A 5,199-nucleotide genomic window follows, 5' to 3' on the forward strand; every position below is an offset into this window, starting at 1 on the left:
AGGTTGTTAATGATTCTTCCTCCAATCCTGATGCCACGTTTTTCTTCATATAGTCCAGCTTCTCGGATTATTTGCTCAGCATATAGATTGAGTAAGTATGAGGAAAGAATACAACCCTGACGTACTCCTTTCTTTATTTTAAACCACACACAGTCCCCTTATTCCATTTGAACGACAGCCTCCTGGTCAATGTACAGGTTCCTCATGAGTATAATTAAGTGTTTGGGAATTCCCATTCTTCTCAATGTTATCCATAATTTGTCATGATCCACACAATCAAGTGCCTTTGCATAGTCAATAAAATACAAGTAAACATCTTTCTGGTATTCTTTGTCTTGAGCCAAGATGCATCTGACAGCAGCTATGATATCCCTTGTTCCATGTCCTCTTCTGAATCCAGCTTGCACCTGTGGAAGCTCTCTGTCAATATACTGCTGCTACCGTTTTTGAATTATTTTCAGTAAGATCTTACTTGCATGCAATATTAATGATATTGTTTGATAATTTCCACATTCTCTGGGATCACCTTTCTTTGGAATGAGTACAAATATGGATCTCTTCCAGTCAGTTGGCCAGGTAGCTGTCTTCCAAATCTTTTGGCATAACCGAATGAGTGCCTCCAGTGGGGCATCTATTTGTTGAAATATCTCAGTAGGTATTCTGTCAATTCCTGGAGCCTTATTCTTCGCCAATTCTTTCATTGCAGCTTCGACTTCCTCCTTCAGTACCATTGGTTCTAGCTCATATGCCACTTCTTGTAATGGATGAAGATTGACCAGTTCTTTTTAGTACAGTGACATAAAAAAGACATCTATGCAAAACCAACAGCCAACATTACTCTCAGTTGAGAGAGACTGAAACCATTCCCCTTGTGAACAGGAACCAGACAAGGATACCCACTATCATCACTTTTATTCAACATTGTACTGGAAGTCCTAACCAGGGCAATGAGGCAAGAAAGGGAAATCAGAGGCATCCAAATGGGTAAGGAAGAAGTCAAACTATCCCTAGTTGCTGATGATATGATTCTATATATAGAAAACCCAATACACTCAGTCAAAAATCTACTGGAACTAATTGAGAGATTTAGTATCATGGCAGGATACAAGATCAACATCCAAAAATCAGTTGGAGTCTTCTACAAGGGCAAAGAGATTGCTGAAAAAGAAATAAGGAAATCAGTAGCATTTACAATAACTACCAAAAAAATAAATACTTGGGAATAAATCTTACCAGGGTCACAAAAGACCTGTACAAAGAAAACTATAAAAAACTACTTCAAGAAACCATAAGAGATCTACATAAATAGAAGAACACACCATGCTCGTGGATAGCAAGATTCAACATTGTGAAAATGTCAATTCTACCCAAAGCAATCTATGCATTCAATGCAATCCCAATCCAGATTCCATCAACGTTTTTTAGTAATTTAGAAATACCAATCACTAACTTTATATGGAAAGGAAGGAGACCTTTGATAAACCAAGCACTACTGGAGAAGAACAAAGTAGGAGGTCTCATACTGCCAGATCTCAACACCTACTATACAGCCATAGTAGTCAAAAGTGCCTGGTATTGGTACAATGACAGACACATAGATCAATGAAATAGAATTAAGGACCCAGAAATAGATCCATCAACCTATGATCAGCTGATCTTTGACAAAGGGCCAAAATCCATTAAATGGGGAAGAAAATGTTTGTTTAATAAATGGTGCTGGTAAAACTGGATATCCATTTGCAGAAAAATGAAACAAGATCTTTACCTTACACCATACACAAAAACTAACTCCAGGTGGATCAAAGACTTAAATGTGAAACCTAAAAAGGAAAAACTAGGAGCAGCAAGGAGCTCTGATAGCATAGTGCCTAAGGCATTTGACTGCTAACCAGAAGGCTGGCAGTTCAAACCCACCAGCCACTCCTCGGAAGGAAGATGGGGCACTCTACTTCTGTAGTGATACTGCCTCGGCAACTCAAGGAGGGGTCGCTATGAGTCGGGTCTGACTCAATGGCACACAACAACAACAACAACGATATATGGCATAAATAGACTATCAAGCATAACCCAAAATACACAAACAGCAGAAGAGACACTAGATGAATGGGACGTTCTAAAAATTGAATTTTTATGTGCTTCCAAAGACTTCTCCAGAAGAGTCAAAAGAGAACCTACAGATTGGGGAAAAATATTTGGTAATGACATATCTGACAAGGCACTTATCTCTAGAATTTATAAAATACTCCAACACCTCAATAACAAAAAGACAATCCAATTCAAAAATGGGCAGAAGACATGAATAGACACCTCACCAAGGAGGATATTCAAGCGGCCAACAAACGTATGAAGAAATGCTCACAATCATTAGCTATTAGAGAGATGCAAATCAAAACAACAGTGAGATACATCTTGGTCCAGCACTAGTAGCAAAGTTCAACAAGACAGAAAATAACAAATGCTGGCGAGGATGAGGAGAGATTGGGACTCTCCTACATTGCTGGTGAGACTGTAAAATGGTACAACCCCATGCAGAAAGCAGAATGGCAATTCCTTCAAAAGTTGGCATTTGAAATACCATTTGACCCAGGCATTCCATTACTAGATATATATCCTAAAGAAGTGAAAGCCATGACAAGAACAGACATATGCACATTCATGTTCACTGCAGCACTAGTTACAGTAGCAAAAAGATGGAAACAACCTAGGTGTCCATGAACTGAGGAATCGATAGCCAAACTATGGTACATACACACAATGGAATACTATGCAACCCTGAAGAATAATGTAGAATTGGCAAAACACTGCATTATGTGGATGAACTTGAAGGACATTATGCTGAGTGAAATAAGTCCATCACAGAAGGACAAATATTGTAGTAGTCTGTTATTGTAAAAGTGAAGGAAAAGTTTATATATGGAAGGAAATTTTCTTTGTTGGTTACTAGGGGTGGGAGGGTAAGGTAAGGAACACTGTTAAATAGGTAGAGATACACTGCACAGATATACCTAATACTTCAGCCTGTCCACCCATCTATCCACTTGTATCCCCATGTTTGCCTTCACTGACAATGCAGTACTGCCTCTGTGAAAAGGGTTCATCTTTGTTGTCTGTACCTCCCATGTACCTCTCTATGTCTTCCTCTTCCTTAATGCCACCATCTTGATCACTCACATTTGGTACATTGCCCCTCTCTTCACCTAAATCAATACTTGTCTCTACCTATCTAACAGTGTTCCCTCCCCTCCTCTTCCACCTCTGGTAACCAACAAGGAAAATTGCCTTCCTTATATAAACCTTTCCTTGACTTTTTACAATAACAGACTAATACAATATTTGTCCTTCTGTGATTGACATAATGTCCTCCAAGTTTATCCATGTTATTTGGTGTTTTGCTGATTCTACATTATTCTTTAGGGTTGCATAGTATTCCATTGTGTATCATATGTAACATAATTTGGCTATCCATTCCTCTGTTCATGGGCACCAATGTTGTTTCCATCTTTTTGCTGTTGTAAATAGTGCTGCGATGAATATGGGTGTGCATGTATCCGTTCTTGTCCTGGCTCTCACTTCTTTAGGGTATTTACCTAGTAATGGGATTGCTGGATCAAATGGTATTTCTATTTCCAACTTTTAAAGCAATCACCATACTGCTTTCCACAGTGATTGTATCATTTGACAGTTCCACCAGCAGTGTATGAGAATCCCAATCTTTCCACATCCTTGCCAGCATTTGTTATTTTCTGTCTTGTTGAACTTTGCTACTAGTGCTTGGGTGAGATGGTATCCCATTGTTGTTTTGATTTGCATCTCTCTGATGGCTAATGATCATGAACGTTTCTTCATATGTTTGTTGGCTGCCTGAATATCTTCCTTGGTGAAGTGTCTATTCATGTCTTCTGTCCATTTTTTAATTGGATTATTTGTCTTTTTGATATTGAGGTGTTGAAGTTTTCTATAAATACTAGAGATAAGTCCCTTGTCAGATACTTCATTGTGGAGTAATTTTTTCCAATAGTCTAAATGTTTGGTTCTCTTTTGACTCTTTTGGAGAAGTCTTCAGAAGCACATAAAAATTTAATTTTTAGAAGGTTCCATTCATCTAGTTTATCTTCTGCTTCCTATCTTCTGCTTTTTGTGCATTTTGGGTTATGCTTGATAGTCTATTTATGCCATATATTGTTGATGTTGTTATGTGCCGTGAGTCAGCCCTGACTCATAGCAACCCCTCCTTTGGTTTCTGAGGTGGTATCACTACGAAATAGATTGCCCAACCTTCCTTCCAAGGAGTGGTTGGTGGGTTTGAGCCACCAGACTTCTGGTTAGCAGTCAAGTGCCTTAGGCACTATGCTACCAGACCTCCCATGCCATATATTAGGGCACCTAAATTTGCCCCTAGTTTTTCTTTGAGGAACTTTATAGTTTTAGGTTTTGCATTTAAGTCTTTGATCCATCTGGAGTTAGTTTTTAAGTATGGTGTGAGGTACAGAACTTGTTTCATTTTTTGCAAATGGATATCCAGTTTTGCCAGCACCGTTTGTTAAACAGACAATCTCTTCCCCAATTAATGGATTTCAGCTCTTGTCAAATATCAGCTGACCATAGGTTGATGGATCTATTTCTGGGTTCTCAATTCTATTCCATTGATCCATGTGTCTGTCATTATACCAATACCAGGCAGTTTTGACTACTGTGGCTGTGTAGTAGATGTTAAGATCCAGGAGTGTGAGACCTCCTACTTTGTTGTTCTTCTTCAACAGTGCTTGGCTTATCCGAGGTCTCTTTCCTTTCCCTATAAAGTTAGTGATTGGTTTTTCCATATCCTTAAAGAATGTTGATGGGATCTGGATTGGGATTGCACTGAGTGTATAGATTGCTTTGGGTAGTACTGACATTTTCACAATGTTCAATCTTCCTTTCTATGAGCATGGTATATTCTTCCATTTGTGTAGATCTCTTATGGTTTCTTGAATAGTCTTTTATAATTTTATTTGTACAGGTCTTTAGTGTCCCTGGTAAGATTTATTCCCAAGTATTTTATTTTATTTTTGGTAGCTATTGTAAATGGTACTGATTTCCCTGTCTCTTTTTCAGCAATCTCTTTGCTGGTGTAAAGGAATCCAACTGGTTTTTGGATGTTGATCTTGTATCCTGCCATGATGCTAAATCTCTCAATTAGTTCCAGTAGATTTTTGACTG

The sequence above is a fragment of the Orycteropus afer genome, unplaced genomic scaffold, assembly GCF_000298275.1.
Source record: "Orycteropus afer afer isolate SDZICR_OR568_19922 unplaced genomic scaffold, OryAfe1.0 scaffold00208, whole genome shotgun sequence".
Classification (NCBI taxonomy): Eukaryota; Metazoa; Chordata; class Mammalia; order Tubulidentata; family Orycteropodidae; genus Orycteropus; species Orycteropus afer.